Source organism: Macrotis lagotis, chromosome 8, assembly GCF_037893015.1.
Source record: "Macrotis lagotis isolate mMagLag1 chromosome 8, bilby.v1.9.chrom.fasta, whole genome shotgun sequence".
Classification (NCBI taxonomy): Eukaryota; Metazoa; Chordata; class Mammalia; order Peramelemorphia; family Peramelidae; genus Macrotis; species Macrotis lagotis.
Genome location: NC_133665.1, coordinates 64,448,281 through 64,471,771, shown reverse-complemented (window position 1 = coordinate 64,471,771; position 23,491 = coordinate 64,448,281). Strand labels below are relative to the sequence as shown.

Here is a 23,491-nt window from a genome sequence, read left to right as displayed (position 1 = left end):
AAAATCTGGGATTGCCATTAAAATGGAAGCTTATGTACGATGATAGTATAAAGGTATTTGCAGAGCTCTGAATAAATCTCTCGATTCCATTTGAACTATGTAGTAGGCAACCAACATTTAGCCTCAGCAGGAGCAATGATACAAGGGAGACATCCTGTCTCCTTCCTTCTCATCTTATGAGGGGATGGATAGGTGAACAGGGGGTCGAAGTGGGGGTGGGGATACATTCATAAATTTCCCTTTTGTGATTAGCTTCCCCTGCCACTAGGTGTCACTGTTCTACACAAATAAAAGGGAACCACATTGTCCTTGGCATTGTAAAAACTTGGCAGTTGAGTCAGTCAATTTGGCAAGTTTAGGTACATACTAATTTTAAAGTTGTCAAGTAACAGTCACTGCCACCTAAAGACTGTATCCAGTATAGTAACTAACATCATTTAAAAGCTTTTGGAATTAAAAGTCTGAATCATTTTTAAATCCAGTATATTTGGAATATATTCTCCTAGGTATTGATCTCGTTTTTAAAAAAAATCTTTAAAGATTAACTTATTGGGATAAAGATAGTATATTTATGGAATGTAGTGACTGTAGCCATTTAATATTTATGGAGCTCTTTAGTTGTTTAGAAAATATCTGGTTGTGTCTGTGGAGGGTATCCTTAACAATATAAACAGATTTGTTCAATAGACTAATGACCTTATTACCATTGTTGGAAGACCAAGTTCTCCTTCAGAGATGATCAGTCTTTGTGGTATAGTGGAAAGAATTGTAGTTTTGGAGGGAAAAGTTCTGGGTTCAAGTCTTTCCTCTGGGTTGTGTGACCATGGACAAGTCATTTGTCCCCCTCTTCCTCAGATTTCTTTGTCTTATAAAATGGAGGCAACCTCAATTACACTGTCACAATTACACCACACAATTATACCACACAGAAAGGTTGTAAGGAAAGCATGCCACAAGTGACTAGAGCTTTAGAAATGTGAATTTGACCTGACCCAAAAAGAAACAATTCTATCAGTAGAGAATATGGTTACTTAGAATTCTTTTCCACTTAGGGCTTTGCCCATTTTGGGATCCTCAGGGGCTAACTGTAGATGGATTTCCTCTGGCAGGGGAGAAGTGTTTTCTTTTTTCTTTTTAATGTAGTTAGGTTCTGGTATACCCAGGATGACTCCTGGGGAGTTACATGGTAACAGACTGTGCTGTCATATGCTCTCTTCCCATTCATTTGGTTTGATGTTTCCTGGCAATGTAGACAGCATGGCAGAGAACAGCAGGCTTTGTCTTCTTAAGGTACAGAGTGTAGCCCTGAAGGGGAGTTTCTGAAATTCACAGGTGTTTCTGAAGTTAAAAATAATAAAAAGAAGGTAATCATGAAATACCAGACTGTTTTATTGGGGGGGGGGCATTCTGGTGTTCTTGGGAGAAATTAGCTGGCCTTGAGCATACCTACTGATGGAATATGCAGTTATCCCTAGATTGAAGTCATTTTTTTCTCTCCATGTGTTAATGATATATAGGTTTGTGGCTCACTGATAATGATAATTTTCTTGCTCAACAAAGATATTAACTTTGCTAGTAGATGCTCACTCTTGTACTTTGAACACCCACAATTTTACTTTTGGTTGCTTTTTTTCATCAATGCACAAAGTAGAAAGAATGAAGCAATTCTCATTCAAAACAGGTTTCCATTTCTAAGAGGTTTACCAGTACACAAAACATACATATGAATTTTATATATATATATATATATATATACATATACATATATACGTATATGTACAGGTATACATATGATTCTTTATTTGTATTTACATGTATAAATAGCACAAATATAAAGTGAATAAATAATGTATTTCCCTAGAATCATATTAGAAATTATTTCAGTTCGGTAAGCCTGACAGAGCCTGAGTACACTGACATTGCCCTGGAAATCTCTTGGTTTCTTGTGTATTGAGACATCAGAAGAGGTCAAGGTAACAAGAGAGATTTCTAGACCTTGTGAAAGTGCCATTGTCCTTTGTGGTACCTTTTCTTAGCATCATCTGAAGTGGAATATCTTTTCCTCGCTTCTTAAACTCTCGTGGATCACTGATAAGACTTTTGAAGAAGAATTAGAGGCCTTTTGCCTAAAAACTACTTGCTAGCACCATATCTAGGAATGGCCTTTGGTTCACTGAGGATTCTTAAGGAATACAGTCAGTTCAGTTTAGAATTCTCTCACTTAGAAGACTCAATGGAACATTTGCATTCTCTTTGATTTAGGAATGTAGTAAATAAAGCAGTACATTCACATATTTCAGCTTCTTTTTGGTTTTTGGTTCAGTTTTGGGTTTATACTGTGCATTTTTTTCCATGTGGCTGGCTGGCTGGTAGTCTGGGCATCGTGCCCAGTTTGGTCTATTCTGTATTTTCATGGTGTCCCAGATTACTCTGAGGTGGACACTTTGTAAATGATTGCCATCATCATTTCCTGTAGTTCATATCTCTATGAGTAGAGAGACCCTACTTCACATTACAGAGTTCTGCCATTGGAACAAAATGTTGATTCATTTGTCCCCTGCTAGAAAGAGATTCTGCTGTCCCTTATTCTCAGCATCATTTTAATATTTTTCCCCATAATTTTTTCATTTGTCATTTTTACTACTCTATCACCTGTCCCTGGGTGAGAAGACAGCCCTCTAGAGGATTCTGGTAACTAATAAAATAAAGGTCATAAAATAGTTTGTCTATCTATCTATCTATCTATCTATCTATCTATCTATCTATTATCTATCCATCTATCTATCTATCTACCTAGCATCTATCTTTCTACTGGAAACATCACCAAAATTCATGAAGAAAAGACATAGGGTTTGAGTTAGAATCCTTAGGTTTAATTCTGCCTCTGAATTTCTTGGTGTTTGTTATCCATGGGACCTTGGACAAGTATCTTAAATCTCCTTGAACCTCAGTTTCCTCTTCTGTAAACTGAAAGTGTTAGATTATATTAGATAACCACTGAAGTCTCTTGCATTTCTAATTTTGATTCTGTGGTGAATGTGGCTCTAGTAGACAAACTATATGAATGTGAGGATTAAGGAATGTGACTCTGAGGTCAGTTATCATCCTAGAATAATCTCATGTATATATGAAAGAACCTGGGAATTCATCTCTCTCTCTCTCTCTCTCTCTCTCTCTCTCTCTCTCTCTCTCTCTCTCTCTCTCACACACACACACACACACACACACACACACACTGCAACAATTTAAGAAGTAGACATTCATTCTATATGAAAGATGCTTATCTCAAGACTAGATCCTCTTCCATTCCCTTCCATTGTTGATTGGTAAGATGAGGACATACATTCACTAAAGACTCAGTTAATCACCTTATAAACTCACTTTTTTCCACTTCTGCCCAACATTTGTACCATAGATTGACTCATTGAACCAAAATTTTTATCTCTTGGTGAGATGTTTTGTGCCCAAGGGATCCTCTCTGTAAGTTCATCTGTCATTTATCATACTTGTACTAATGTCACTTGGTATAATAAACAGATTCCAGTATGCTCAATCTCTTATGATACTGAGTGGTACTCTACATTTCTTATTAAATCAAATGAGATGGAATATGGTGGAGATCCATCACTTCCAGAGTGACCACCAGTCTTTGCTTGTCATTATGAACTCCCTTTTGCCCTTAAACAGATGATCTTCAGTGATGACCCTAGAGAGGTGAACATTTCTGCCCTGTTTCTCAGAATTGGCCAGGATCATGAATATAGATGTAAATGAAACTGATTTATATACTTGACTAAAGTCTCTCATCAAGTTATAATGTACTGAGATCAGATTTGTCTAAATTAGCAGTAGGAGCAATCCAGTTAATCCAACAATAATAACACTGATGAAATGTGGGCTAGAAGGGGAGGGTACTAGAACAAATGGAATCTTGGAGCAAGCACTTATTATGATGGTGAAATGAGAGGTTACTAGAACAATCAAGGTCTTTGGGTATGGGAAACAAAGGGTCCTGACTTGGTCAAAGCATTGAATTACAAGAAATTCACAGCAACTAAGGGAACCAATGAAAAATCTTCATAAGCATACCCTTCAAGGCAGCTAAATGATAAGAAAAAAAGTAGATTTTCCAATTGATATTTTATTTTACTTTTCCAATTACATGTTATGAAAAATTTTCAACATTCATCCACATGCATATGCATATTTAAGTTACATAATTTCTTTTCACCCTCCCTTCCTCCCCCTCCCCCAAGCAGTGAACAGTATTTGGAGATATAAAATTTCCCCTAAAAGACTGTTTTGAGTGCTTCCCATAAATTTTGGTATGATGTCTCATTGTTATCATTTTCTTGGAAGAAATGAGTATTTCTATGATTTGTTGTTTGATCCACTTGTTTTTTAAATTAAGTTATTTAGCAAATTAAAGCATCTCTGAGGTACTACCTCATAGCTCTCAGACTTGCCAATATGACCAGAAAGGACAATGATCAATGTTGGAAGGGATGTGGGAAATACATTGTTGGTGGAGCTGTGAACTCATTCAACCTTTCTGGAGAGCAATTTGGAATTACGCCCAAAGGGCAATAAAAATCTGTATACCCTTTGATCCAGCAATACCATTATTGGGTCTGTACCCTGAAGAGATTATGAAAAAGGGTAAAGACATTATTTGTACAAAAATACTCATAGCAGCCCTGTTTGTGATGGTAAAGAACTGGAAATTAAGTGAATGCTCATCTGAATTGGGGAATGGCTTAATAAACTGTGGTAAATGTATGTGATGGAACACTATTGTTCTATTAGAAACCAGGAGGGATGGGAATTCAGTGAAGCCTGGAAGGATTTGCATGAACTAATGCTGAGCAAGATGAGCAGAACCAGAATAACATTGTACACCCTAACAGTAACATGGGGGTGATGTTCAACCTTGATGGACTTGCTCATTCCATCAGTGCAACAATCAGGCACAATTTTGGGGTATCTGCAATGGAGAATACCATCTGTATCCAGAGAAACAATTATGGAGTTTGAAGATCTACTTTTTTTTTAGTTTTTTGCAAGGCAATGTCATTAAGTGGCTTGCCCAAGGTCACACAGCTAGGTAATTATTAAGTGTTTGAGGCCGGATCTGAACTCATGTACTCCTGACTCCAGGGCTAGTACTCTATGTATTGCACCACTTAGCCACCCCCAATTATGGAGTTTGAACAAAGACCAAAGATTATTACCTTTAATTTGAAAAAAAACCCCTTTATCTTATGTTATTTTTGTATCTCTTTTACTTTATTTTTCTTCCTTAAAGATGTGATTTCTCTGTCATCACATACAACTTAGAGCAATGTATACCATGGAAACAATGTAAAGACTAACAGACTGCTTTCTGTGGGGGCTGAGGGGAAGGAAGTGAGATTAGGGGAACAATTGTAAAATTTGAAATAAATAAATTAATTAATTTACAAAATTAAGTTATGTAGTTTCCAATTAATGGTTGGTTTATCTTTCTATGGCCCTTTATTATATGAAATTTTTATTGCATCATGATCTGAAAAGAATGCATTTATTATTTCTACCTTTCTGCATTTAATTGTAAGAATTTTATGCCGTAGTATATAGTCATTTTTGGCATAGGTGCCATGTACTGCAGAGAAAAAGATAAATTCTTTTCTAGCCCCATTAAATTTTCTCCAGAAGTTTATCATATCCAAGTTTTCTAAGATTTTATTCATTTCTTAACTTCTTCTTGCCTATTTTGTGGTTAGATTTATCTCATTGAGAGAATGAGGTTGAGGCCCCCCATTATTCAGGTTTTGCTTTCTGTATCTCTTTGTAATTCACTCAACTTCTCCCCTAAAAATCGGGATACTATACTCCTAGGTACATACATGTTTAGTAATGACATAGCTTCATTGCCTATTGTGCCTTTTAAGATGTAGAGGAAAAAATATTAACAATATATGTTAATGCAAATATTGTAATAAAATAGAATTATAAAATGAGAAATATTTTATGCCATGTATTATGTATTATATATAATAACTATAGTAAAAAATAATAAATTCAAATGTAATAGCAATAATAGCAAGCAGTTAAGGTTTGTAGAGTGCTTTACATATATTATCTCATATGGTCTTCCGTCTTGGTCCTCTATCTTGGAAGATAGACTCTAGATACATATAGGATATCCCACAAGACTTAGTGAAGTTTTAAGGTATTATAATTGTTAAAGCATTATAGGGGTGGGGCCAGGACAGCAGTGGAGAAAACTACCCAGCCAAGTTCTCCTGACATTTGTCTCCAAATAAGTTTAAAATAATAACCAAAATTGAATTCTGGAGTGGTAGAGCCAACAAAAGATCACAGGAAGACATTCTTCTAACTCAAGATAACTTAGAAAAGAGAGATATATGAAATAGGGGTGGAGGCTAACCTGAAACCCATGTGGATGAAATACCAGTGATGGGATTAGCTGGTGGTAATAGAAGCGGCAGCAGCTTTGGGAGCTCTCAAGCCAGAAACAGAATTTGAAAATTGGTCAGAAAAAGATTACAAGATATCTCTGTGCAAGTACTGGATGCAAGCCAAGAGACTGTTTGGTAATTTTATTGCAGATTCAAGGGTGAAAAGGAACACCTTCAGTCAAGAGGGAGTAGAAACCATAATGGATAGTAGCACTTTTTGTCCCAAGGATTCAGGGACCCTGAAAAACAGTATCATTTATGAACCCAGGGAAGGAGGGGTGTTGGGGAGCTATATCATTGCAATTTCAAGGAATTAGGAGCTCTCCTTAGGTAAGGAACAGAATGTAGAGCAAGAGAGCAATGGCCATATCTGTGCCCAGATAACCCTACTGCGGAGGCACTGAAAAACTTCCAACCTTCCAGAACTAACCTTGGAAAAAAAACAGTGCAAAAAGGCCAGAAAGCTTGAGACAAATGTTGCCCCTTTCTCCCCTACAAGAGTCCTCATTAGCATAAAGCTGCAAATCAAGAAATAAGGTGGAAAAACGAGCAAGCAACAATAAAGAATCTAATCTTAAAAAAAAATTTCCAATGCTGATAGGGAAATTAAGCCAAAGAGTTAGAAAAAGAAAATGAAGTCAAAACAATTATAAACAAACACTCAAGAAAAAAATGTGAATTGGATACAAGCTCAAAATAATTCCTATAAGAACTAAAATCTAATTTTCTAATAACTGTGGTAGAGGGAAAACTAGGCAAAGAAATGAAAGGAAAAGAATAAAATTATGAAAAGAAAATTAACAACTTGGTAAAAGAGGCATAAAAACCATGAAGAAAATAACACCATAAAAATAGAATTGGCCATACGTAAAAAATGGCATAAAATTATTTCACTGATGAAAATAATTCCTAAAAAACAAAATTGACCAAATGAAAAAGAGAGGTATAAAAGCTCACTAAAGAAAATAATTCCTTAAAAATCAGAATCAGGCAAGGTGAAGCTAATTACTGTATGAGAGAGACATCAAGAAGCAATTTATTTTATTTTAAAGAAAAAAGAAAAAAAGAAGAAAATGCAAAATAATTCATTGAAAATAAACACAACTAATCTAGAAAATGGATTGAGGAGAGATAATTTAAGAATTATAGGGTTACTTGGAAGCTATAATCAAAGGAAGAGCCTGAACATCATATTTCAAGGAACTATTAAGGAAAACTACCCCAATATCATAGACAAGGTAAAATAGAAATTCAAAGAATTTACCAACCTTGGGATCTCCAGATGAAAATTCCTGGGAATATTATAGTCAAATTCCAGAGCCATAAGGTCAAAGAGAAAAATACTTCAATCAGCAAGAAAGAAACCATTCAAACACCTGAATTCCACAATTAGAATCATATAAGATTTAGTAGCTACCCCCTAAACAATTGAAGGGTTGCGAATGTGATATTACAGAAAGCAAAAGAACTGAGATTATTTTACCAGGAATAACTACCTAGCAAAACTGATTCTAATCCATCAAGGGAAAAAATGGATATTTAATGAAATAGAAAATTTTCTGGCATTCCTAATAAAAAGCTCAGAATTGAATAGAAAAGTGACCCTCAAATATAAAATTCAAGAGAAGTAAAAAAGTTAAAAAGGAAAGAGAAATCATAAGAGACTGAGAAATATTAAACTATTTACTTTTCTATATGGGAAGATGATACATATATCTTCTTAGAACTTTATCATTATTAAGGAAGTTAGAAAGATTCTTCATAGAAAGAAAATATAGAATTGAGTCAGTTATATTGGGATGATGTGAAAAAATGAATAGACAGGAAAATGGGATGCCTAGGAGGAAGAGAAGAGAGAAAGATTAGGAAAAATTATCTTAAATAAAAGAGATACACAAAAGAGCTTTTATTGTATAAGGAGTACCCATTCAGTTGGTAACAGAAATCTATTTTACTTAACAGAAGTAGGAGAGTAAGGAATTGGGAGTTGGAGTCAAAAGGGAGGAAAGATAAAAAAAGAGTGATCAGAAGCAACAGAAAGAATTTAGAGGAGGGGCAGGATAAAAAGAAAGAAAAAAGATAAGAAAAATAAGATGGATGGAAATGCAGTTAGAAAGCATAACTGTGAATATGAATGGGATGAGCTCACCCATAAAATGGAGGCACATAGCAGAATGAAGTAGAAACCAGAATCCAACAATATGTTTATTTCAAGAAGCACACTCAAAACAAGACACACAGAGAATAAAGTGAAGTATTGGAGCAGAATATATTATGCTTTAGCTGAAGTAAAAATGGCAGGTTTAGCAATCATCTTAGACAAAGCAAAAGTAAAAATAGATCTCATTAAAAGGGATAAGCAGGGACATTACATTTTGTCTGAAGGAATAATGGACAGTGATCTATTGTTATTATACTAAACATATGTGCACCAAGTGGTATAGCATCCAGATTGTTAAAGGAAAACTTAAATGAATTATAGGAGAAAATAGACAATAAAGCTCTAGTAATAAGGAACCTAAACTTCCCCCTTTCAGAGCTAAATAAATCTAATCTAAAATAAAGAGGAGATAAATGCATTTCATTATTCATTCTTGGGGATCTTGACTGCTTATTCAATTACCTATAGTCTGACTTCATTTATAGTGATCTTTTTTATTTAAATTGTTATTGTTGTATGTGGTTCTGATTACTTCACTCTGCAACAGTTCATACAAATTGCCAAAATCTTCACAATTGTTATTTATTCCTGTGCATTTCAATATTTCATTATAATTGCATACTACCATTCTTGAATTGATAGGGACTTCTTTATTTTTAGCTCTTTGATCTGTGAAAGTGGATTTGATAGTACTTGGTAACTACCTCTATAGAAATGAGGGAAAGTGGGATACCTTATGATATCAAAATAATAGTGAAATTATAGGAAGAACAGCTTTGGATGAAAAATAAAACTCAATTTTTGATGTACTGAGTTCAGTGTACTCTTTGGGTCATGCAGATGTAGATGTTTTGTACTTAGATGCACAATTCTTTTCATTATAAGGCAAATTATACAGTGATCAAAAGATGTTAAAAGTCATGACATGTATCTAAGGACCAGATTTTGAAGCAGTCAAATAACAACAAAAATCTGAATTGTGAACTCCAGAGATCCCCTATGAAATGCTGCCCCACTCAATACCATCAAACTTGGAATCATAGATTCCAATTTAGAGCTAAAGGGGGAAAAAAATTATCAGAGGTGATGAAGTCCAACTCCCTTATTTTTGCTTATAGGGAGACTAAAACTCAGCATGAATAACTGACTAGCTGAGGTCACAGTGTTAAGGTAATAAATTGTGTGCATTACAAGTCCTTCCCTAAAGTTGTAATTCTCCAGTGTAAAATTCTTTAGTCACTTCCTAGAGAACATCCCAGTATAGTCCTAGTGCATAGCTTGAGTCATCATTATTAAATGCAATTGTTTAATATCACAGAGGGAAAAGTTAAGCATTTTATACAGTTAGTTGACCAATAAGGCACAGACTTATCAGTAATGATCCTATTTACAATAGAGGTATCAACTTAATTGTTCTACCTATTTGTTTCTGACCAAACAAAACAAATAAACAAAAAAAAGGGGAAATTAAGAATCTTGAAGTTTTTGATTTATGTTTAAATGCAAGATTTCCTGTGAAGTTTAAAGTTACTTGTCTGGTGATGACCCTAATCTCCCATTTTCTGGCAGAAGAATCAAACAGGTATATTTGGTTCCTTAATCATTAACTTTAATCAATTACTTTCCCTTTCCCCAAATTTCAACAAGTTTTAGCATTTTCTCTGTTATTTTCCTCTCAGGAGAGGGCTTTTTTACCTTTCCCTAACTGTGGCCAGGAGGGTAGATGGGGTGACAAGAAGGAAGTTTCTCCTTTATTTAGATATTAAATTATTAGATAGATTAAGGCTTAATCTTCCCACTTTCTAGGCTATCACTGGATTTTAAAAATGTTTCCCACACAGTCTCTCTTTGGGGATTAGGGGACTCCAATCAGATTTGATTTTCCTGCTAGAGGCAATTTTTTCCTTCTTCCTCTGTCTTCTAATGCTCTGCTTTCCAAATGAGACTGATCATTCTCCAGAGATGCAAAACAGAATTTTCATTTGGGTGATTTCAGATTTCAGGTCAACATACCTCAGGTACATTAGTATTTCTTAGTGGTTCAGCCCATGCTAACTAACTAAACCCCAAATCCAGCCAGTTTATTCACATAATTCCTTATCATAACTCAGGTTGTAAAAACTGTCTAAATGTCAACAGTTTTGGTTTGAACTGGCCCAAGGCAGTGCAATACAAAGAATTTTGTATTTAGAGTCAGAAGATCTGGGCTTAAGTCTTGATCCTGTTATTACCACATGTAGGACCTTGGGCAGGTCACCTAACCCTACTTGGGCTTTAGACTGCTTTACTGTAAAATGAGAGAATTGAACTAGATCACCTCTGGGATGCTTTCAAATCTAAATCAATTTTTATGGCCAAGAGCTCCCATTTGTAATTTTGTGGTAGAGAAAACAAAATTGCCCTGAAATATGAATTTACCCAGTTCTGTTATTTTTGACAAGAAATATTTGCTAAAGGCTATACATGTTTATTGATTATAATTTGAAAAGAAACCTAAATATGTATAGATATAGATATAGTTAAAAAGTATAGTTCAGTCTTCATAGCAACCCTGTTTAGTAAGAAGACAAAGCAAATATTGTTCTCTTATGAGTGTTGTAGTAGGGAAAACACAATAAAACACAGGGAAGATATGCACTTTTATTGTAATTGTCATTTATTAAATTGATTGGGTTGAATTTTCATTGCCCAAAGTCTCTATTTTCTCATTAGTAAAATGGTAATACCACAAGGGGATGTGAGGTTGCTCAGCTAAGGTGTGAAATATTTTCATCTCTCTCCTCCTTCTTAAATCTCCATTTTGCCAGTGAGTGCACCTAATTCCATCAAGAGGCTGATTCTCACCATGGTAGGGCAACTTTAAAGTTGTGGAAGTGGCAGTGAAACCTAGTTTATTCAACTCCAAATCTGATGTGATTTAACCTCCATCACTGTGCCTCTTGATTTGTGTATTATCTAGGAATTTTGCAATTTTATAAGCTTGACCCTTCACTCATCAATTCTTCAGGCCTAGCATGTCAGTTTAATTCTATATTACATCTTTTAGCAGGAGAAAGCACTATCACTCAATAGCTACATATAAAACCAATAATATTTCATAAAAACAATCATTTATTCTTTTGATGACATTAAGTAGAAAGCTTATTGACAATGGTTGCAATTTTTAGGCAAAAACAGAAGTATGAACATTCACACCTCAGTCATTTACTTTTCATGTACAACATGCCCTCTTGTGTGACATTTCTTATACTGCTTTCCTACTCCTAAGTCTTACAAAGATGTTTAGTATAATTAAATACAAATAATGGAGCTGTGAGCTTGTTTAGTTATCCTACCATGAAGCCCCTCTCCTTACTCTACTCACCATATTACTGGTGTAGTTTCCTTTCACTGCATCTTTAAAACAAGTTAGATTCAGCTGATTACTCTCTTTTTTTTGTCATCTTTTTGACAGTAATGACTCATAGTTGCTGCTCCAGGATCTGGATCTACATTGGACTTGTATAGAGGTCATCTAGTTCAGCACGGAAGCCTTGCCTGGTAGTTGAGTCCTGGGAGTGGAGTGGGGTTTGGGCATAAAACTGGGACTGTGTTAATGGTAAACCAGTTAGATTATGAACCTAATCATCTTCCCCTTCCTAGATACTGAGGTGGTACAGGAATGAAGGGCATTGTTCTTCCCTTGTATAAATCTGTAATTTTAACATTTGAAAGTAAATAATACTCTTTGAAAAAATTCTAATGTGTTACATATAGATGGAGTATGGTAGAGTTAAGTCAATAAAATGATAGAAGTAGAGTTTGATATCAGTGGTGACTTCATTTTCATTGGAAAACAATCTTGAAAATCCCAAAGTAAGGGCAAACATAAATTTTGAAATTCTATGTTGCAATGAAGGAAAAAATAAAAGAAATGTTTGTTTTTTGAATGGAAAAATACTTTACAACTTGTGTTGCTATAGCTCAAACAAGGCAGTAAATGTGAATGATTTCATTCAATGAATTCTAAATGAATTTATTTAAAGTGAGAAAGTGGTCCAACCCATATATGGTTGCCTTTATATGTAGGATTAAAAGATTTAGAGCTGGAAGAAATCTCAGAAATTATCTAGTCCAAACTCTTTATGAGAAATGAGGCACCATGTATATCATATCTGAACTGTACAATGGAAAGAATTGCTGTCATTATAGCTCACATTCATACAGTGCTTTAATTGGGTTCATAATATGCTTTCCTGTCAATCCTATGAGAAAGGTAATACAAGTATAGCCAGTCTCAGAAAAAGTTCAGTGATTTGGGATCATGGTTCAAGAGTTGATCTTGAAGGTCATCCAACCCAATCCTATCATTGTATGGATTAGGGAACTGATGCTGGGAGAGATGAAGGCTATAAACATCAGGGATAAAAATTTCAATTTAGGTCCTCTGATTTCCGAATCTTTGCCATCTCTAATGAAACATGTTGCCTCCCCTCTATAAATCAGGAAGCGATTATTCAATTTGTAAAGCAATATTTCATTCTACAGAAGGATTCACAATTGGATTCATTTGAATAAGTGAGTACCCTGTGAATTTAAAGTTCAATTTTGTGTATATAAATACATGATCTGACTTAAGCACAATTTCTAAAAAACATATTATTGTACCCATAGATAATAGGTACAGAGCCAGGAATCAAGGGAAAGTCTTGCTCTTTCAATTTTAAATACTGAGTGTCCCCAACACACTAAGAATTTTGGGGATAGCCTGTTTATTGAGGCTTCTTCCATTGTACTGGGGTTACATCACAGCTATTATGAAAACCCAATTCAAACTCTGATCTCCTGACTCTAAACTTAGTGTTCTTTTTATAACCTGCATTCTCATCCTGCCACTAACTCTGTTTGCTACTATATGAAGGTGATTGAATAAGAGTGATTAACAGTCTGTTTTGTTCTCAGACTGTGTAATCATAGAATTGCTTCTTTTGCAAACTTTTCTACTTTTTTGTCAAGTTAGACCTTCATTCACAGTTTAATAAATAATAATAGATAGCAAATGAAAGTATCTAAACAACTCAACATAAAATTCAGATGGGGAGGGCAAGCAGAAAGGAGAAATGGTCAATTCATTGAATTGTTTTACTTGGCTTCATATATTTGTTATGGGGAGTTTAGTAGTGATAGATAAGAAAAAGAGATTTTAAAAAAAATTAAGGTGCAGGGGCAGCTAGGTGGCATAGTGGATAAAGCACCAGCCCTGGAGTCAGGAGTACGTGGGTTCAAATCCGGTCTCAGACACTTAATAATTACCTAGCTGTATGGCATTGGGAAAGCCACTTAACCCCATTTGCCTTGGAAAAAACCTAAAAAAAAATAAGGTGCCCATGGAAAGCGAAGTACAGAAAAGAACAGAAATAAAGCAATTTTTTCCTGCCTGGTTTAGTTTATAAACACATCTTAAAACTCTGCACATGACAGAAATTCATTTCTTTTGCCAACTTTTTCTTTTGAAATATTTATGTTATGGATGATGATTAGCAATAAAAGAGAAAATAGTAAGAAAGAAAAACAGGAGCTTTAGCAGTACTTATTTAAGTCAGTGTTATCAACTTGTCAGTTGATCAGTTACTTTTTAATCAATTGATCTGAAAGAAAATTAGAAAAGGAGCCAGAAGTCCTGACTCTGCCATTTATTAAATGTATATAACTTTGGGCAATTCACTTCATCATCAGAATCTTAGTTAACATGGAAATGGTGCTACTAGATAGTGATCTCATAGAGATCACAGGAGGTTCAGGTGAGATCATGTATGTGAGTCTACTTGTAAATTGTAAATGCTACAAAGCAACACTTGGTATTGTCTATGGTTGTGGTGTTGTCAATTGATGATTAATCTGGGTGAAATATTTGTACTGTCTGGGTATGGAGTTTTATGTGAGACTGGAAATAAATGGAAGAGGTATTGACCTTACTCTTGGAATATGAAGCTTTATAAGCTGAATCTAGATATTCCCTTTATCCTTCTATATCTCTCTAGTTATTACATTTGACTCCTGTACCTACCCCCCTTTCCTATGGATACTTTTAAAATTATTTTAATTGATCTTTTTTCTTATGTCTATCACTATTCACCAAATTTCCATAACAAATACATTTATCCAGGACTTTCAACTTCTAACAATTTCTCCATATTAGATAGATACCATTGTGAAGAATACAAGAAACATCTGACATTATCCCTGTTCAGCACAGGAGTTTAAAAACCAAAGACAGATGAGAATATGGATGAAATAATACAAAGACAATAAATTAGTGACTAGCTTTAGCAGTAAGAACTCCTGGAGATACTACTAGAATGACAAATCTCTTCTGGATGGCTTGGTTAGTAAATACTTCATGGAAGAGAAAGAATAAATATTGGAACTTGAAGGATGAGTAGAATTTAGATAGGCAAGGAAGATTAAATGATGCTATTCCTATTGCTGTTTATCTTTTGTTCTTGAAAGGGACCAAAGACATCCGAGGGTGATGTCGTGACATGTGTGAAAATTGGATTTAAGTGAGACAGAACTGAATGAAGTCATTAGCCTCATTCTCTCCTCCAGAGTCATTAGAGTCCAATAGCACAACAAGAATCAAATGACTGGCAACTGTCCAGGATGCAATAGGTGACCTGGGAAAGGCATAATCCACTGTACAAAAGGTAGAGGCAAGATTTAATGGCTGGAATTTTGGGTGTAGAGTCAGATGGTCCCAACATCTGGTCCTGACTTGAACACTTTAGCTGTGAAGAATAATGATGAAGATGATGATGATTATGATGATGATAATTTGTATTTAAATAAGTGATTTCAGTTTTGTAAACTACTTTAAAATATTATCTAATTTTATCTTCCCAACTAGCTTGTACCATTATTGCCATTATTATTCCTATTCTATAGATGATGAAACCGAGATTGGGAGAGGTTACTTGCTTAGGTCACACAGTTAGTGAGACTGACTTTGGAAATTAACTTCTCAGCACCTCATTTCCTTTATCTGTAAAATGAAGGAGGTTTGGATTCAATGGATTTAATTCCATCCTTTCTAGAGCTAAATTAAAATCTAGTTCTCCTTTGATAATTGTTAATCGAAGATGCATTCTCAATCTCAAAGACTGTAAATATCTCCCCAATTGACAAATGGTCAAAGGATATGCAAAGGCAATTTACAGATGGGGAAATCAAAGTGATCCATAATCGTGTGAAAAATTGCTCTAAATCATTACTTATTAGAGAAGTGCAAATTAAAGCATCTCTGAGGCACCACCTCACAGCTCTCAGACTGGCCAATATGACCAGTAAGGACAATGATCAATTGGAAGGGATGTGGGGAATTTTGGACACTAATTCATTGTTGGTGGAGCTGTGAAATCATCCAACCTTTCTGGAGAGCAATTTGGAACTCATCTAACCTTTCTGGAGAGCAATTTGGAATTATGCCCAAAGGGAAACAAAAATGTATATACCCTTTGATCCAGCAATACCACTACTGGGTCTGTCCCCTGAAGAGATGATGAAAAAGGGTAAAAACATCACTTGTACAAACATATTCATAGCAGCCCTGTTTGTGGTGACAAAAAATTGTAAATCAAATAAATGTCCATCAACTGGGGAATGGCTCAACAAATTATGGTATATGTATGTCATGGAACACTATTGTTCTATTAGAAACCAGGAGGGATGGGAATTTGGGGAAGCCTGGAAGAATTTGCATGAACTGATGCTGAATGAAATGAGAAGAACCAGAAAAACATTTTGTACCCTAACAGCAACATGGGGGTGATGATCAACCTTGATGGATTTGATCATTCCATCAGTGCAACAATCAGGCACAATTTGGGGGCATCTGCATTGGAGAATATCATCTGTATCCAGAGAAAGAATTGTGGAGTTTAAACAAAGAGCAAAGACTATTACCTTCAATTTAGAAAAAAAATCCTTTATCTTATTATGTAATTTTGCTATCTCTTATACTTTATTTTTCTTCCTTAAGGATATGATTTCTCTCTCATCACATTCAATTTGGGTCAATATATAACCATAGCAACAATGTATAGAGTGGCAAATTGTCTTCTGTGGGGGTTGGGGGAGGGAAGCAAGATTAGGGGAAAAATTGTAAAACTCAAAATAAATAAAATCTCTGAAAATGAAAAAAAAAGGCAATAGTGTTATTAGGGTGAACCAGGATAGACACAAGATACTCTACTTTGATCATAGGTAATTATATCTGCTTTTCATTTTCTTCATCTTTAAAATGAGGGAGCTGTATTAGGTGATGGTTCTAAAGTTTGGAAGTTTAGTTTATGGTTTAATAAGCCATAAGACTGAGATTCTGGAAGAAACAGTGGCACAAAAAATAGAAGCAACAGATGTGTCCACAGCTGATTACAACTCTCAGGAGAGGAGAGCTCTAAGTGAAGAAGGAAGCAAGAGTAGAAGTTGAGTTAGGAAAAGAATATACTGGGCTCAATCAGAGTGAAAATTATAAGAGTTCCCCTTTGTAGAACATGCTATAATTCATGAAATGCTTTTCACAGTGTTGTGAGTTAGGGTATACTATTATACAAATTTTCTCACTCTTTCCAGGGGAAGAAACTGAAGCTCAGAATAAAATGATTCATATTGTTTCAGATTGTAACTTCTAGAGAAAGGAATCAAACAGTGGTCTTCTGATTGTTAGGTTCACAAGTTCTTCCTTTAAATAGAAAAAAAAAATGAAATTGAGGCAGTGCAATGACATTCTCCTTCCCCCATGTAACTTTGAGAAACTGTAGATATATTGAAGTACCAAATAGGCACCAGAGTAATTCTGGGACAATTTCCTCAACTTCTTAGACCTCAATGAGAATTTCTTAACCTGTAGTCTGTGAATTGAATTTTTAAAAAGTTTTTGATATTATATTTCAATATTATTTTCTTTTTCATCATATATATTTGTGTGTGTATTATTTTATGCATTTAAAAAGCCCAACAAAAAAAGTTTTAATTAGATGATCTCTGAAGGTCCCTTTTAGAATAAAATCATATGACCTGATGGTTGTTGCTTTCTTTAAGAGTCTTACCACTATTCTTGGTCTTCTATCATGTTGGGGCTCAGGCAACAGAATCTCAGCAAAACAGAGTTGAGGTGTTGCCGTGAAAGTCTCCATATTGCTTTTTTTCAAATAACCTTGGCTTCCAAATAGCTTATCCTTTCTCTTGTGCCTGAATTTCCTCTCTGTATCTGCCTCCTACACTAAGTGAAGATGGTTGATTCCCAGAAGGAAATAGGAAGTTCGTCTTGATCCACTTTTCCTTGGAGCTCCTGGGTGAGGGAGAAACAGCATCCCAGAGATTTGGCTTTCAGTGAGGGTTCCATGCCAGGGTGCTGTTCTCTAAAAGGAAAATTCACAGAATAAGCTACTAAAAGTGGATGGAACAGCAGGGGACACAACCTGCTTTCCTTTATTCTTACTTCTTTCCACCCACTCCCTCCACCCCCACTCCCTACTGGCAGTCGGAATTTAAGGCATTGACAGTGTAGAGGTCCTTCATATCACTCACACACTAGACAGGAACACTAGAAAGTTATAAGACCCAGGGTCATTTAGAAAACCAAAAACAGATCATGTCTAGTTTTCAGATTGGCAGAATGGCAGAGGGAAGAACTCTGGGCTTGAAGTCAAATGTCTCCAGGATCTTCAGATACAAATCCTGTTCCTTCCATTTGCGATCTGTTTTTACCTCAGGCAAGTCACTTTTAAGTCCCCTGAACTTTAATTTCCTCATTTGTAAAATGGGTATTCTAGAATCTGTATGGTGTCAGTGACCACTGAGTCAGCATGATCTAGGTTCCTGGCTTGCTTCCAACATGCTCAGGACTATGGGCCTGAGATTATAAATTGCCATGTTGGTGATGATCTCCATTAAAGGAAGGAATTTTCTCACTGAGAGTCTTCTATACAACTAAAATCTCACATGCACACACATACAAATTAAAAACAAAAAAAAAAAAACCTTCATAGGATTGTTGTGCGATTCAGATGAAATATAAATAGAAAGCACTTTGTAATCTCTAATTGATATGTAAATCTGAGCTATTCCTCCCCATCAATGGCATCCATGGTTTTAGTCTTGGGATGAGGGGTAGCAAAAGGTGAAATGTCGTTTTTCATTATTGAATGTTTCAGGTTGACTTGGAGCCTGTGAGTTAGACACCATCAATTTCTATTTAGTGATCCATTAAGTAAATAAAATGGGTAGAGAGCAGTACTATGTTGGAAGAGGTAGAAAGCTTAACCTCCATGCCTTCATGGAGGTTACATTCTATTAGGGGAGAATAAGATACAGATACTTGTAATACTCAGTATTCTATGATGAGGAAAACATTATTAAATATGTGTTAAGAGATGAGAAGTACAAACATAAACACAAGAATAGTACCTTCCTTCAAGGTGCTATTATACTAGTGGTCTAGACATCCTAAGGGTGGTAAGCAGGGAAGGGAGTTTTGGTCCAGAAATGTAAAGGAATAGGTGTCATTATGTCCCTCTATAATCCATCAGTCAGTCCTGAAAGAGCTCAGAGAAAGGAAAAGATATGGTTATTTGTTGGGTATAGGTGATAGCCTGAGTAGGGAGTGAAGTGAAGCATAACTGAGACTTCCCTGAGACTTTTTTAAAAAGTTTGTTTACTTAAGGCAATGGGGTTAAGTAACTTCCCCAAGGTCACACAGCTAGGCAATTATTAAGTGTCTGAGGTCTGATTTGAACTCAGGTCCTCCTGACTACAGGGCTGATGCTCTATCCACTTCATCACTTAGCTGCCCTGTTCTATACCACCTAGATGCCCCTTCCTGAGACTTTAAGATGGTAAAGGTAGCCACCATTCTGTAAAGCAGGGCCCCAGGTTGGATGTTCCTCAGGGTATGGTTTCCCATGTAGGTAGCAAAGGTGATGGGTGAGACTGGAATGGGGTGGAGGTTAGGGGGCATGTCAATAATGAAACAAAGTTGGAACCCCACTCACCACTTGGCACCTAAATCTTTTTTATATGATTTTGAGTGAGTCATTTAACCTTTTGGGGGCTTATTTCCTCAATCGTAAAATGAAGACTTTTGACTAGATGTTCTCTAGGGTCTCTTCAAAATCTATACCCATAATCATACAGATTTGTATTCCTTCTGGACTCTGTGTAATATTGTAGCATGGATGAATCTGATTTCCTTGTTTGTGCCTCAGCGTCCCCAACTATAAAATGAGTTCTATGATTTCTATATTTCTTGTAATAGGTCATATATATCTACCTTCCCTCCCCTTTCCTCCCCTCCCACTGATTTAGTTTCTAGGCTAGAGTGAGGGTTGGTGAAGAAGGGTTAAAAACAAATTCTGCACCTTCTAAGAAAGAGAAAATTAGATGACAGATGCTTGTGGAGCAAAGATCCTTTGGGTGGGTGGTACAGGAAAACAAACCAAGTTAGGCTATGGCATAGGGAAAAACTGTCTTATCAAAGTCCCTTTGTCTCACAAGTTGCCTCATCTTTTCTCCTGTGTGGTAGTGTGTCAGGCCTGATGTTATTAACCCTTATTTAATTTAAGGACGAGTGCAGTAATTACTAGGATTTTCTTGGCTAGAGTAATGTGAAGGAGATAAATGAAAGTTGGTCATAGCTGCCAGCCATCTGCTGCCCAGGAATAGAGAAAGCTTATATCCGAAATTATAGCCTGAGGCAGGGTTAGACTGGCATGATGCTCTGTCTTAGTAACTATCTCTAGTTGGGGGGGGCAGGGAATTTTCTTGATTAGAAAATCCTAGATTCCCCCCGCCCAAGTCTTGATAATAAATGGAGAATGGCATGTCTAAGATACATTTTCCAAGGATACATTTTGACGTCTTCAAACAATCATAGCAAATTTGAGTCATAGGAACATAAAAATTATATTTAAAGCTGAAAGAGATTTCTAAAATGTGGATTCTAGTCCAATTCCATATTTTATACATGAGATCCAGAGAAGGGAAGTGATTTTTACAAGGTCTCACAAGGAACTGAGATTTGAACTCATGACCTTCATCTCTAAATCCAGTACCTTGGGACTTTAGAGGCTGGATCATCCAGCCCAACTCTCTCATTCTGCTTTGAACTAAAGACGATTTTGCATTGTACTCCTTCCATATTAGTAGGCTATAGGTATCAGAAGCACTGGAATGAGATCTCCAGCCCTTCTAATTTTTGTTTAAGTGTCCTGGTGCTGGCCCTATAATCGCACTGCCAGGTCTCTGTTTTCTCATCTATAAAATTTAGGGATTTTATTATACAGGTTCTTAACCTGAGGTCTCTGAACTTGGTTTTAAAAAAGATTTTGATCACTATAATGTGATCACTATAATTTCTGTAATTGATTTCTTGATAATCCTAAATATTTTATTTTTTGTATTAAAAAATAAATATCTTGAGTGAACATTTATAGGCTCAGTTAGCCTGCCAAAGAGTTCCAGGACCCACATAAATGTTAGGATCCTGGGATGGATGATTTCCAAGATCCCTTCTACCTTTAGAATACAATGTTCCTAATAATAGCTCATACATGTATAGTGTTTCATGATTAAAAAAGGGTTTTACATAAATTATCTCATATAATCCAATAGCCTTTTAAGATAGATGGTGCAGATATTATTATTTTTTTCCATTTTTTAAAATAAGAGACAGAGTTATAGAGAAGTTAACAGCCTTGCCCAAGGTCACTCACTCAGCTGGTATGTAGGACAGTAGGATTTGAAGCCTAGTCTTATGACTCCAGTATTCTTTCCTTTGCACTATAACTGCCAACATAGCTTTAGTATGTCATCTTCACATGGCCCAGAGACACAAGGTATATAGATAGTGAAGTCTTGTACTCTATCCTTAAGTAGAAATAATTCTTAAGCCCAAATCTTACTTTATAGTAGTAGAAAGAACTTAGAATCGAGGGACTTGGTTTCCATTGCTGACTTTTCCCTATTCACTGTTTGTGTGATTGTAGTCTCTTCAGTTTTCTAAACCTTAGTATCTTTTTTATGGTGATGATGTTACTAGCATTTACCTATCTTTTTAAGGTTTGCTAAGCATTTGGTAAATATCTCAATTTATTCTCATAGCCACCTTGAAAGGGAGGTGCTGACTTGCTCAGTTACCCAGCTAGTATGTGTAAGAGGTTAGATTTGAATTTATATCTACTTAAGTCCCGTGTTCTTTCCATGATGCCTTCTACTGCCTACCTCAAAGAGTTGTTGTACAGAAAATGTTGTATAAACTTTAAGTATTATGGGAATGTGAATTTTATTTTATTTTTGTTTTGTTTTTTGTTATTAGAGGGGTTTTTTTTTTTGGCAAGGCAATGGGGTTAAGTGGCTTTCCCAAAGCCACACAGCTAGGCAGTCTGAGACTGGATTTGAACTCAGGTACTCCTGACTCCAGGGTTGGTGTTCTATGCATTGCACCACCTAGCCACCCCAGAAATGTGATTTTTTTAAAAAAAATAACATAGTATGACCTACATCCTTGTTTCCTGCCTTACTTGGATACTCTCCAGAGGAATTTAATTTTCCCCAGCTAAATCATGGACTCAGAATGCACTGCCCAATCCCTTCTTTTCCTACTGCTCCTTAATCACAAGATTGTTTGGAATTTCCTAAGAAATTTTGCTATAATGACACATCAGCCATCAAGAGTAGGAAGACATAAAATCATAATGTTCAAAGTAGGGGAATTGATAGTTTTATTGTCTCTTCCATTATCAGATATAAATGAATATTATATACTTCCTAGGTAAATTTTGGAAGGCATATCGACAAGTTACAGAATATCCAAAGGAGAATAAGCAAGATTATGGGAGGATTTGAAAAATTCTTGAAGGAAAATACTATCTATTTTTGGATATTTTAAGGGATGCTAAATGAAAGAAAGATTAGACTGGTCTTTTTTTGGTTTCAGAGGGTAGGTAAAGAAGCAATTAAATTTGATTTTGTTTAGTTCGACAAACATTTATTGTTAGTATTATGTACTCACTACTATACAAGGCTCTTTGGGTAAAAAGATAAAAAATATAAGTCTCTGCCATGAGAAACATACATGCTAGTGGGGGAAAATAACATGTACATAGATAAGTAATTGTCAAATAAACATTAAATACATGCAGATGGGTGGGAATTATAGGGAGGCAGATTTTGGTCTTTTAGAGACAAACCTAACAATTCAAATAACACCAAAGTAGAATGGATTACCTTTGTAGATAGTGAATGCTTGTCAGAAGATTTTCCAAGTGAAGTCCATGTAGTCATTTATTGGAATTTCTGTAGATGAGGACTGAACTTAATGATCTCTGAGAGGCTTATACACAGAATGTATTTTCTCCCTACCTATGACTTATAGCATCTCTTCCTTTATGATGCAACTCATTTATCATCTTCTGTATGTGAAACCTTTCTTGATCCTCCTAACTGCTAGTGCTCTCCCTCCCGAATATATATTATAGTAATAATAATCATACTAGTAATAATATACACACATCTATAACTATATGTTCTATTTAGTTTACGAAGTATGTTATATAGATTAACTCAATTATATAGATTAACTCAATTAACTCAACCCTGTGAGATAGATGTTATCGCCATTTTACAGATGAGGAAATTTAGACACAGAGAAGTTAAGTGACTCTTCCAGGATCACATAGCTAGTAAGTGCATGAGGTAAAATTCAAATTTAAATCTTCTTGAGACCAAGAATCATCCTCTGACCCTGTGTCATGTGGCTCACCCTACTACTCATTGGAATGTCCCTTCCATTGCTGAGATTCTATGATATTTTATTTCTTCTGTGATTCCGTAT

The 23,491-nt window shown here is 35.5% G+C and overlaps 1 protein-coding gene and 1 long non-coding RNA gene across 2 annotated transcripts in view; one reads left to right on the top strand and one right to left on the bottom strand.

Annotated features, from left to right (window-relative positions):
* Positions 1–23,491, top strand: part of HS3ST4 (heparan sulfate-glucosamine 3-sulfotransferase 4) — a 458,983-nt gene that overhangs the window by 143,084 nt on the left and 292,408 nt on the right. The window lies entirely within an intron of this gene.
* Positions 1,204–23,133, bottom strand: LOC141495739 (uncharacterized). The gene is made up of 3 exons (XR_012470838.1): positions 22,885–23,133; positions 17,709–18,020; positions 1,204–1,338 (listed from the first exon to the last, which is right to left on the bottom strand). It is a non-coding gene; the product is annotated as an uncharacterized LOC141495739 (long non-coding RNA).